This window comes from Sorex araneus, chromosome 2 (genome assembly GCF_027595985.1).
Source record: "Sorex araneus isolate mSorAra2 chromosome 2, mSorAra2.pri, whole genome shotgun sequence".
NCBI lineage: Eukaryota > Metazoa > Chordata > Mammalia > Eulipotyphla > Soricidae > Sorex > Sorex araneus.
Genome location: NC_073303.1, coordinates 73,419,162 through 73,432,811, shown reverse-complemented (window position 1 = coordinate 73,432,811; position 13,650 = coordinate 73,419,162).

Sequence of the window (13,650 nt, the reverse complement as noted above, 5' to 3'; positions counted from 1 at the left end):
AAGTCTTTGTGACAAAGATCACTCATGGCAGGCTGAGGGGACCTTATGTGGTGCCAGGGATCAATTCTGGGTCAGTTTCATGTAAGGTGAGTGCCTTAGCCACGATACTACCTGTCTAGCCCTTAATTGCTTTTATTTTTATTTTTCACTTTTGGTGGCCCTACCCAGTGATGCTCAGGGCTAATTCTTGGCTCTGCACTCAGGAATCGCTCCTGGCAGTGCTCGGGGGAACCATATCGGATGCCAAGAACTGAACCTGGGTCAGTTGTAAGCAAGGCAAACACCCTACCCACCGTATTATCGCTCCAGTCCTCTAACCCTTAGTTGTTTTAAGGGTAAAAAAAATTGCTAATTAACAAGGGTAAGAAAATTTGACTAGCTCTCAGAAGCCCTGTTTTAATGCTATACACTAAAGTTTAAGTTTACGGGCTTTTCTGTTTAATGAATTGTAGTCTAAAATAGCTTATAGTAACATTTATTTCTTAGTATGATTTCAGCTGCTCTACCCTGAAAGAGCCTCCAATCATTGGAAAAGATGAGTAAGGAGAGGCTGCTAAAATCTCAGGACTGGAAAGAATAGATAGGTTACTGGTGCCCGCTCAAGTAAATCGTCTAACAACGAGATGACAGTGATACAGTGATATCAAAGTGCCACAGATCAAGATTTTAGATGGGAAATACTTTGATTTACCAGAAGAGGGAGCAGTCTATCTAGTCTCTAAATTTTTTATCTATGATTTGCATACACACAAAACCTTTGAAAATTACTTCACTTTTATGTAGACATGTTTTGAAACTTTAAAACGTATTCTGTATTGAAGTAAGAGGTTAGAATAATTAAAGTTTATGAACTGTGTTCAGAAATAACAATAAAATTAGAAGATCAGATATTATTTTTATTTTTATTTATTTTTTGCTTTTTGGGTCACACCCGGCGATGCACAGGGGTTACTCCTGGCTTTGCACTCAGAAACTACTCCTGGCGGTGCTCAGGGGACCATATGGGATGCTGGGAATCGAACCTGGGTCGGCCGCGTGCAAGGCAAATGCCCTACCCACTGTGCTATAGCTCCAGCCCTGATCAGAGAATTTTTTATTCTCTCAGCTCCTAGAGAAACTAAATAATGTTGATATAGATGTGATGGAACCACAGAAGGAGAGAATTGTCAAATACTGCTTAATTACCTCAGAACTATTACTACCTTGAGTTAGTTCCATTGTACTCATGCTGTTTTACCCTATAATAATGAACAGATTAAGTGATGCTGAGTGATGTTTTTGAACTTTTTATTTGTTGCTGTTTCATTTTTTTGTCTGTATCTAGCTGTTTTCGGGGCTTACACCCAAGTCTGTGCTCAGGGATCACTCCTAGTAATACACAAGGCACCATATGTGGTTCTGGGGATTGTACCAAAGTTGGCAGAGTGCAAGGTAACCTCCAAAACCCTTGTAGTCTCTCAGGCCCAGTTACTTTCTATGTTTCAGTAGCTATAGCAACTTAATAAATTCAGTATTATATTTTTTCATTTATTAGTTAACAAATACAAAATAAATATATTCCTTACCACTTGGACTAAGCACTTCAATGTCAGAAAGAATTCATGCCAGATATAAGTGCTCCTCCTTATTTTTCATTTGTCTGACCTGGGTTCGATTCCTCCACCCTTTCGGAGAGCCCGGCAAGCTCCCGAGAGTATCTCGCCCGCACAGAAGAGCCTGACAAGCTACCTGTGCGTATTTGATATGCCAAAAACAGTAACAACAAGTCTCACAATGGAGACTTTACTGGTGCCTGCTCGAGCAAATTGATGAGCAATCGGATGACAGTGACAGTGATTATCAATTGTAATGTTCAACATATTGTTTAGATAACTTTGTCAAAAAATGTGTCAAATATTATTTTCACTCTTTAAATGATAAGGAAAATAATTATTCTAACCTGGTTTGTCCCATACCCTGAGTGTTACAAAATGCTTTCGTTAATGTTGCATTTATTTATTTATTTATTTATTTATTTATTCTCTCTGGGTCACACGTAGCGATGCACAGGGGTTACTGCTGACTGCACTCAGGAACCACTCCTGGCGGTGTGGTTCAGATGACCATATGGGATGCTGGGAATCGAACCTGGGTCGGTCGTGTGCAAAGCAAATGCCCTACCCGCTGTGCTATCGCTCCAGCCCCTGTTGCATTTTTTTTATATGTCCCTGGCTTTCCTGACAATTTTAAATCTTAGAATAATAAAAAATAGAGTAATGCACATACAGGTTTAAGATGCATGTTATGCTAAAATACAGAACGAATCTTTTCCAGGAGACTATATTTACAGAAGATTAATTCGGTGGAGTCAGTATCCTAGATGCATTATCCATCTGAGACCAGTGCATCGGGGAGAACTAAACTGCCTTCAGAACTATTCATGGCTAATCTGCTCACAAGAATCAAGGACTGTGCCATTCTGAGGAATAATCTGTTCTTCGTTTTTCTCTTTTGAGCAAAAACATCCTCCTCAGTTCATTTGGTCTTGGGAGAGAGCCTTGGGAAGGGTGGATGGCATCCAAGGGTGTAACTGGAAGTAGGGCTCCCCAGGGCCAGGTTAGTATGAGCATGGTTGCGGTTTGGTTTTAAGGGGTTTTTTTGTTGTTGTTAGTTGCCCTATGAATCTGTCCCCATTTGAACCTTTGGTTCCCTCTTCCTTTTGGCCTAGATGAACAGCAAAGGAGAGCTGGATTTCACATCATGCTCTGGTTTCCTCTGTGTCCAGTGTGCCCTCTGGTCCCAGCAATGCCCATGTCAGTGGATGGGGATAACCTATGCAGTCGGGCGTTCTTCAAACTGCCAGGGTTCCATGGGACCCATGGCAGAAATATTAGTGGAGGCTCCACAAGCAATCTCATTCACTTGTGCCATTTTTCTATTTCTCTTCTGCGACCAGTTTAGTAACAAAGAGCTTCAGTAGGGCCATTCACCCTCTCTAGCTGCAGAAGATGGAAATGCCGTCCTGACGCCCACATCATTGTGGAGTAATGAAATCGTCTGCCAAAACATTAAAAGACATTTATGTCAGGTGAAATTTCTCTTAGCACCAACGAAATGGCACTTTGGTTTCATTTATCCGTGGAACAACAATGACTTTGGCTGAGAAGATGATACTCTTTCCTATGACTTTCATTGGAAATGAGACTGACATTTACAGTTCTGGCAAGATTTCAGGGAGGGCTGACAAGTAAGATTACTACAGTGTCAATAAGACAAGAAGAGCTTCCCATCACTCCCCCGAACCTTCATCACTAACTTCATGAGCTTGTACTCCTTTGGCATATGTGGGCAAGTAAAGGGTAAACTGAATTGAAGTAGATCAACCCTCCAAATGGTAAAGACCAGGCTTCAGGGTCTATTGGCTACCTGAGCCCTTTAAACACATTAGTAATCTAAGGCTCATGGAGATAGTACTGAGGTTAAGGTACTTGCCTTGCACATGGTCATTTTCTACATGATCCCTGAGCACAGGGCCAGGAGGAAATCCCAAGCACTACTGGGTATAGCCCCCCAGATTAAAAAACAAAGAAGAAACCAAAACCCCAACAAAAGACACTACTGATATATATATATATGTATATATATATATATATGATTTTAGGTGTTGCAAATTTTGTGAAAGATTGGAGTTTTATGACAGCTATTTCAGAAATGTTCTCTATCACATTAATTTTTTCTCTTGTAGAATAATGAAAATGTGGTCCCAGGGACTGTTGGACAAATAAAAATTGAGTTGGGTAGTTATCCATCTAAGTTAGCACAGATAAACTACATTTATGAATTTCACAGTCTAGCTATCTGCATTAGAGGTGGTTTATTTTTTTTATTTATTTTTATTTTTATTTTATTTTTTTGCTTTTTTTTGGGTCACACCTGGCGATGCACAGGGGTTACTCCTGGCTCTGCACTCAGGAACTACTCCTGGCGGTGCTCAGGGGACCATATGGGATGCTGGGAATCAAACCCGGGTCGCCTGTGTGGAAGGCAAACGCCCTACCCTCTGTGCTATTGCTCCAGCCCCACACTAGAGGTGGTTTATTTGACCTAAAATATTGAACAAAAGGTCAATTTTTATATTATCTCTTTAGTAAATATTACAAAATTATTATACTTTGACATCACAACAGAAAACTATTCATCTAAAGACTAAAATACTAAGTTTTATAGAAATGTTCCACATAGCAACTGACAAATGTACTATTTTTTTTTTTGATTTTGTGATATTAGTGTTGAATAGCTTTCTTAAGTTTGGCTTTTGAGGTGGCCCCCAATTTATCTTCTCATTTTATTTTATTTTTTTATTTTTATTTTTTTTTGGTTTTTGGGTCACACCCGGCAATGCACAGAGGTTACTTCTGGCTCTTCACTCAGGAATTACCCCTGGCGGTGCTCAGGGGACCATATGGGATGCTGGAATTAGAACCCAGGTCGGCCGCGTGCAAGGCAAATGCCCTACCCGCTGTGCTATTGCTCCAGCCCCTATCTTCTCATTTTAAACAAAAGTTTCCTATTGAATTATTTTTGTTGCTTTTTATAAAAAACTTAAAGGGACCCTGAGATTTGGCTAAGCTGACCAGTGCATCACAATAATTGATGGGCCCTGACTGCCATTGTAAGTGGACTTCTACTATAGCTGGTCACCCAGATGCTTCTATCACAACTTGGACACTTGTCCCACATATCTTGTCACACAAAAAGTAGTTTTCTCCTAGATGCTCGATGTTTCTGATTTTTTTTCCAATCATGAGTAGCCAAGCAAAAGGAAAAAACGTTAGGGTGGGGGGGTGCGCAAGGAGATAACTGAGAGGTCAGGAACCGGAGTACTTTCTTGTCCAAGGCTACAAGTCACATAGCGCTGGCAGGCCCTGAGCACTAGTGGGTTTAGTCCTCCTGGTCCCCAGCACAGTGGAGTGCAAGCAGCACTGTACAGCTGGATCTTAGCACTGAACAGCCTGGTTGACTGAGTATGACTGGGAGTGAGCTCCAGCCTCTGAACACTGGTTTCCCAGCCCAAATGAAAGAAGTGTATGACTCACATAAATATGAAGTTCTATTTTTTTCCCTGACTGTATGTGACCTTAACAGGTTTCTAATGAGACAGCTTTAGTATTTTTCTACTTTTAATTTCAGTAGTGACTTATTTTTTTTTCCCTTAATAGGATAACAGATTTGCACAGGACTTTAATAAAGAGCTTTCAGTACCAATTTGTTTCTTAAGTGAACTAGGTATCACCACTATCACACACAGCGAATGAACATTGATCTTCAGTAGGTCACAATATATGGCAGTGGGAAGTATGAATTTGCTAATTCCTAACTTGTCGCGCGCCGCTTCGACCAGCGAAGAAACACGCAACTCGGAGATCCTTCTTGCTGTGATTTATTCAGGAACTTTCCATTGAAGGGGGAAGAAAGGGGAACGAGGGGGAACGAGGAGGAGGAGAGAGGGACGAATGAGGAGGAACCGACTAGCTAGGCAGCTTCCCCCCTTATATACCTCTCCCTGCTTGTTTGCCCTCAAGTGTCTGCAGCTGATAAACTAGCCATAACTTGTGAGCGTGACAAGACATCCTGATTCCCCATCAGGTGTTGTTCACGAAGCACGGTGCAACCAACAAGAAACAGGTGTTCATGAAGCACGGTCCCATGGAGGCTCTCCACACTAACTATAAATTATTTCTAAAGAAAATTATTAAGTGCTGTACACTGATAAAGTAAATTATAGTTAGTGTCACATTTGAACCTCACAAGATTTTGCTATTGGCATCACTGAACCTCTCTTATCTATTTTTGGTTGCTTGTTTTAATTTTGTGGCACCTGTGTGTGCTCAGGGTTTATTCCTGACTCCATTCTCAGAGATCTCTGATGGTGATTGGGGGTTCATTGCGGTGCTGGGGATAGAATCGGAGTAAGCTGAACCCAAGACAACTGCACTATTTCTCCAGCACCTAGTAGATGTCTTGTAGAGTTAAGAAATCAACTGATCATGTTATTGATTTATGACCCTGGAAGGAAAATCCCAAATAAACTCAGATAGCTAGAATCATGAAAATTCTGCTAGAATTTGTTTCTTATTTAAACAAATTCCATTAAGCTTTACCAACCTTGGTGATCTAACTTAAGGTGGTAAGCATTGCTTTCCCTTATCTTAATCAGAAGAGAATGGCTGTTTTCAAACTGACTTTTTAAAAAAAAATCAAAGTGGACTATAACATTCTATCTAGACAGAGTAATGAAGTAAAATCCATGGGATCCATATGTATAATTAGAATCACTTATTAACGTCATTAAAAACCACATTTCCCCAATTGAAGGGAGTTGTATTCCCTTCTATTTAAACTATAAAGCTGTGTTAGGGAAACTACACAGAGATGAAAACAGTCTCTCTGTTAAGATGCACTTGAGAACATCATCTGATACAACCCTATGAACTAAACTAAGATGAAACTCAGATTTCATCCAAAGTAAAGTAATAGTTCATTAAAATCCATTAAATAGAAGGTATTTGGATTAAAGATTCTAAGTAGTACAGATTTTTTCTTTTGGTTTGTGGACCACAAAATGCTATGCTCAGGACTTTACTCTTGACTCTTCACTTGGGGATTATACCTCGTGGGCTTGGGGGAATTACATGGGGTGCCAGGGGCTGAACCCAGTGTAGCTGCTTGTAAGGCAACTTGTAAGGAATTGTACTGTCTCTCCAGCCCCAATGTATTCAAAGTTTAAAACAAATAAATGCAATGTTAATTAATTGTACTTATCTGTAAACATCTGTTTCAGAAGAGTATTTTCTCCCCCCCCAAAAAAAAGACCCAGATAATAAAAGGGATCCACATGTGCTGAGGTTTCCTTTCCTTTTTATTCGCTGGTTTATATCAGCTAATCTATGATTCTCTCAGGCTTGCGTCCAGAAGCAAAGGTTATTTCTTGTCCTGCAAATCTAGAAATAGCTATGAACTAAAAAGACTAAAGGTCTTAGTGAAATTGGCAAAATACTTGGAAATATTATCTTGAAATAAGGTACCAATGTTGTCCTCAGCAAGCATGATGGCCTTTGAGTTTGGCCATAATACATAAATTAAATGCATACAATAATGAAATCGATATCTTGAAGAATTTTGTTTGCTGAGATATTATCTCCAGTGGTTAAACCTCAAGACCATACTGACCTTTGGCTTTCATTATTTTCTCATGGTGAGAAAGGCATGATTCTTTGATTTGAGAATAGACTCGGTCAAACCAAGCTATGTAATTTTCCTGGCAGAACACCCTTTGAGTTAATGAAGTTTTAATTTTCTAAAACTTACAATATTTGGCCAATAACTTGTCTTAGCTTAGTAAATAAATATGCGTCAATCCAATAATAAATGTGGTTTACTTGCATACACTATTTATAATAAAAGTGAATAAAATAATTTTAATGTTTTTATATATTGGTATGACAGTAATAATTTGGAAATTGCATATTTAATCACCCAAAGATATCTTCACATTATAATTGAATAATGACTATGTGAAAACTAAACTAATATGATATATTTCCAGAGGTTTATATTACTATAAATATCTAATAGTGTTGATTGCCAGTGAAAAGCAACCAACGTCAAGAAGACTTTTGAGTTAGTAAGTAATAATTACTGAGTTTTCATAAAATGTCAGGACACCTACTTCTATTTAAGGATATTATATTCTCCTCAAACAACCATAGAAGTATGATGAAGCCAGAATCATGTCACAAAGTGAAGAACCATAGCAAGCTATATTTCATTAGATTAAATGCTTTAAAAATTCCAAAATGATTCTTTGCTAAATGTGTATCAAGTTATAAATAAGTGTGTCAATATTAAGAGTAAAACAAAAACATTGAGAAAAGAAACAATTTTTCAAACGAAGTAGTGAAAGAGAAAGTAGTGAAAATAATAGTGAAAAAGGCAAAATAAAAGAAAGGTGATATTGTAAAATCTGGGATCTTTCTTCATGTTTGCATTCCTGTAATCTATTTCTTGGTTTAACAAAGCAAGCCAAGGACAGACTTTAAACAAATTGTGAGAAGCCAGAAATGGAACAGGAAAGCCATTTTGATAAAGTCAATTTGTTCAACATGTGGAAGCAGGGCTTCATCTTGTTAATAGATGGTCTGTGAGCTGAATTGTTACTAACAGATAAGCTATTAATGTAAAAGAGAAATTGAATCTGTCTTAGGGGATTTGCAGAAGTAATAGTTTTTCTTACATATGACTTTCCAGATGTTATTTCACAACTACAGGTAATTTTAATTTTTCAAATATTACAAATGTACAATTAAAGTTACAGTTTTCCCTCGAATTTAAATGACTAAATATTGAATAAATTTGAATAGCCTGCTGCCTTGGCAAAAGGAGAAACGTGTCTCGAATTCTTTTGCTTCTTCCTTCAGCCTTTCTGTCGGACATCTGGATAACAGCCATTCTTCACATCTCAGAACACGCACACCTACCCCGTCCTTCCTGGCACAGACCTGACCTTACTTTTCAGAACATAACTTGCTTCATACAATATTGCTGTTAGCAGACAGTTTTTGCGTTCAGTTTTCCTTTTACAACATCAAGAAATATGTCTTACCTTGGATGCAGCCAATATACTTCCTGTTGTTCATTTCTTCAGTCAAAGAAATACACCGTTTTTATTTTCGCACAATCACACACTTCTAGATTCAAGAATTCTTCTCAGTACTGAGATGCTATGGTTTTCTAACATGCAAATATTATATCACTCTGTATATACATATTATATATTACATGTAGATATATTGTAAGATCAAGATATGGACCAGAATGATAGTCAAGACCTTTGCATTGCATGTAGCTGATGTGGGTTTAATTGTTGGCACCATAGATGGCCCCTGAACAATTCCAGAAATGATTCCTGAACTCAGAGCCAGAAATAAGCTCAAGCACCTCCAGTTGTGGCCCCAAAATACACAAATAAAGAAATATAAACCTCTGATTTCTTAAAATCTAGTCATTGGATTAAATGAAAATTTAGATTCTTTGATCTAAAAATTATATAATGATACAATTCTTTAAAAAGGAAAAAGCAATCTCTAGCTTTAGATAATTGTGGTGTTTCAACATACAATCATCCATTCACCATCTACCTGTTCCTTCTAATGTATCTTATATGTTCTTATATGTTCCTTTGTATATGTTCATATGTTATGTGGACCATATGGGATGTGGGGATTGAATCCAGGTCCGCTGTGTCTAAAGCAAGCACCTTATCTGCTGTACTATCTCTCTGACCCCATTGGTCTAGAAATATTAAAACAAAATTTTTGGCATGGGTATGTCCTTTTAGTTTGCTACTTCTTATCTCCTGCAAATCAGTTTTTCAAGAGATAAGATAATATTTTCAAAATATTTTTTACTTGTTTTGAAAAACAAAGCAGTAACAGGTGAAGGTGTGGTGAAGAAGAGGGTCAGCATACTGAAAAGATTTACCTATAAATTCTGAAATTACCTAAACTTTCTGAAATGAAGTGATGCATCATTTGCATTGCTGCTATAATGTTGTTCAATTCACCAGGAGAGTTTTTGTCAGTTTTACTGTGTTAGTTTTATGCTGCTTATGTTAAAATCTGAAGAGGGTTATAGAAAGCCTTTGCCCTGAAAGCATCTAGCAGGTTGACTGCAGTCATAACTCTCTTGGTTGGATTACACTGGATTTTTGAATTTGGACTGTTTGGGATTTAAACTAAAGAAGCAACAACTACCCTGGGATGTTTTTCTCTTTACAGAAAGCAGAAGCTTCTGCTTCTGGGTTGGAAATTGCCAAACTTGATAAAGAAACTCCATCGCTTCAATCTATATTCTGTCCGGCAAAGCAAATCACATGGCTAAATTGATACGTAAAGCAATAGAAAGACCCAGGAGCCAATAGTACAGCCTGGTAAGGTGTGTCCCTCACATGTTTGATCCCCGGTTTGATTCCTGACACTGCATAAGTTTCTGTGACATTTCCAGGAGTGATCTCTGGGTAAAAAACCAGGAATAAGCCCTGAGTATTGCCACATGTGGTCCAAACTCAGAGAGAGAGAGACAGAGACAGAGACAGAGAGACAGAGAGATTTGTATGCAAATCAATTTACCATCAACTAGAATATGTTTGATTTTCAATGAATAAGAAAAATGAAAAACACCCTCTTAAATATGTTCAATACTTTATCTTAAAGTACATAAAATGTATTTAACCCTAATTTTTGCAATATTGAAGTTTCCTTATTATAAGTTTATATTGCTAAATATTTCTTATACATTATTTTCTAATATTTGGATCACTGGTGTAATGAACCATTCCCACTATAGAGGACCTGTTTCCTTCTTTTTTTTTTTTTTTTTTTTTTAGATTTTTAGGTACTCAGGGCTTACACCTGACTCTGCACTCAGGAGCTTGGGGAACCGTCTAAGGTGTTGGGGATCAAACCTGGGTTGGTCATATGAAAGACAGACACCCTACCTGCTATACAACGGCTTTGGCCCCTATAGAGAGGTTTCTGAAGTATGAAAAGTAAGGCCTTGCTATTAACCTTATCCTTCATGCAGTGCTCGATGGATGACAGGGATTTTAGAGTATAGATAGATTATGTATTATGAGGACAACGAGGACAATATCTTGGAAAAACTAGTTTGAGAGGAAACCTTGACAGGAAAAGTCAGAGAAAGGCATGTAATAATAGAGAAGGATGTTACCAACTGGGAAAGAATTTGGGTGAAAGGCACAGACAGGAACATCTAGGAGGCAATGACAAGCTGAAAACAGGTACCTCTGTTAAGGGCATAGCATGAAACAATGCAGGGAATGAAACAAAAGCATCTATGAACCATGCAGTCACACATTAAGGTTATGATCATCTTCAGTATTTTTGTGAAAACTAAGATTTCCTATTTGTTCAGAGACACTATTTAACACCATTGTTTATCATAGCCTTTATTTTCTAGCTTTTTCCTTTTAGACCCAAGCATTTCTAAATCCATATCAAATAATATACATTTATCCTGCATAGAATTGCTAGAGGTAACAAGTAACAGATGGAAAGCACACATTTTTGAGCAGGAGAGATAGTACAGAGGTTAAGGCTTTTGAGCATAGCCAATCTTGGCTCGATCCCCAGCACCACATATGGTCCCCAGAGCAGGAGTAAGTCCTGAGCACTGCCAGGTGTGGCCCACCCCCACCCCAGCTCCCCACAAAAGAAATTGAGCAATTTTTTCCAAATTTCCAGAACTGTAAACCAGCAATAGATGACATACACAGAAGAATATAAATCAAGTCGATCTTGCTGCAATACATTTTTTAAATCAATATTTGACTTCTATATTTGGAAAAAAATATTTTTCTGTGTCCAGAAATTATATATTAGGAAGAATAAATGGTTTAGAATAAATGGAATGAATTGATTCTTCTTTTTAAGAAAAACATAATTTATTTTTTCAATAAACGCGTTGGATAGTACTCCTTAGACTTTTTCACTGTAAAGCTAATAATGGTAGTGGGTCCGAATATATTGTACAGAACAATTATGGCATGCGCAGTTTTCATTTTAAAATTGAAATAAACCATTCCTATGCTCTAAAACTCATTTATAACAAAAAATCTCCAGGGGAAAATAATCTCTGCATAACAAGTTTTGTCTATTTTGTAAATTTTGCTGCTTGCTTCTTCCATAGTCTTGAATATCTGGGGAAATGTTCGTATGTTCTGAGAAATAGAGAATACTAAAATGATCCAAATGTGTTTACTTATATAATTCATAAGTAATACAAACGTCACATATTTGTCTTTTTAAAGGAGATTTTAGCTTATTTTGAGAATTATTACACAGATAACTGATTTATATAACAGAAATTGATAAAACTAAGACAAAAATAAAATAGCAGAGATAATGACTGTCTAAATTAGCTAAACTATCTGTGGGGAAGAATGGTTAGAGTGTGACTACTCATTAAGATTATTAAAAGAGCTTTTAAACTGTACAAACAGTATCTAAAAGGCACAAAGTACCTTTACAATTTATTGAAAATTTCTTTAACGTCAGAAAGAGTAAAATTGAAGGCAGAAGATAACTTTAAGATAAATCACTAAGGTGGCCAGGGACAGAGAGACAGTAAAATAAGTTGAAAGCTTACCTTGCACCCAGCCAACCCAAGTTTAATACCCCCATCACATCTGGTCTCCTGAGAACAGTCAGAATGATCCTCGAACACAAAGCCAATTAGTAATCTCTGAGCACCACTGGGTATGGCAAAAACAACAACCACAAAAATTGAGTCACAAGATTTAGTGATTGAAGATTAGTGAATGTTTAAATGACCGCTAAAACAGCCCATTTGAAAAGCTAAAAATAGTTAATTTCTCACTATTAATAAGCAAGTAGAATAATTTCCATTTGTAGCATCAACATAGGTGTTGGCCCTTAATATTTTAAAATAATTTGATTAGAGCGTCAAAATAACTGTAAATTTAAGGAGAAAGGTAATTGTTCTCTCTTTAAGTACTGTAATTTATCTACTATCCCGAAAAATATCATAGTTTTTTAGCATAACTGTAAGACACAAACTTGTAACATGATCATTGTAATATGTCTTCTAAAATTCATTTACTTCCTTGTCATAGCATAACACAAAAATCCAATCCAGGTGGATTAAAAACCAATTGTAAAGGCTAAAATATTTCTCTAACAGGTCACCTTATCACTAATAATAAAGAAAATGACTGATAAGTTGGACTTCATTAAAATGAGAGCATTTTGTACATCAAAAGACAGGTTAAGAGAGTCAAAGTCAAAAAAATGAGAGGAAAAACATTTTTAATAAACCATGTATCTAAAAACACATGTCAATATTTAGAAAAGATTTCTACAGAACAGAAAAAAGGTATATAGGTGAGATTTATACAAGGAAAATGTATACAAGTATTCCATTTATCCACTGACAACTGCATGTAAAACTATCTTAGGAGCTAGTCATTTTAATCCTAGCTATCTGGTCAACAATGAAAGTGTCAGGACTGAAGAAAGCACAGGGTGTAAGATGCTTTCCTTGCAGGAGGAAGACCTGGGTTCAATCCCTGGCACCGCTATGTGACCTAAGAACTACCTGGAGTGATCTATGAGCACTGAGTCAGGAGTAAGCCCAGAGTACAGACAGAGTACAGAGTACAGAGTACAGGTGTTTTCCCAGCGCCCCCCCCAAAATTTTTAAAAAACAATATAAATATGTCAAAATATGTACATAAAAATTTGTATGTGAATGTGCTTAGCAGCATTATTTTTAAATTCCAAACTGGAAACAATTTTAATATCCAATAGCCAAATGGATAAATGATTTATGGTATGCTCATCAAAGGAAAATAAGTTACTTCTATGGGCAACATGATCGAACCTCACAGATATATTGAATAAAATAAGATGCAAGGGAAGCCAGAAAATGAAATCAAAATCATTTGCAATGTGTTTTTCATTGTGAAAAGATTGACATCAGGCAAAAACAATCTTTTCTAAAGTTTAAAATATTATTTATTTTTGCAGAGGGCCAGAGGAAGCTTCTAGAGAATAGCTCTGAGCTCGTTCTGGA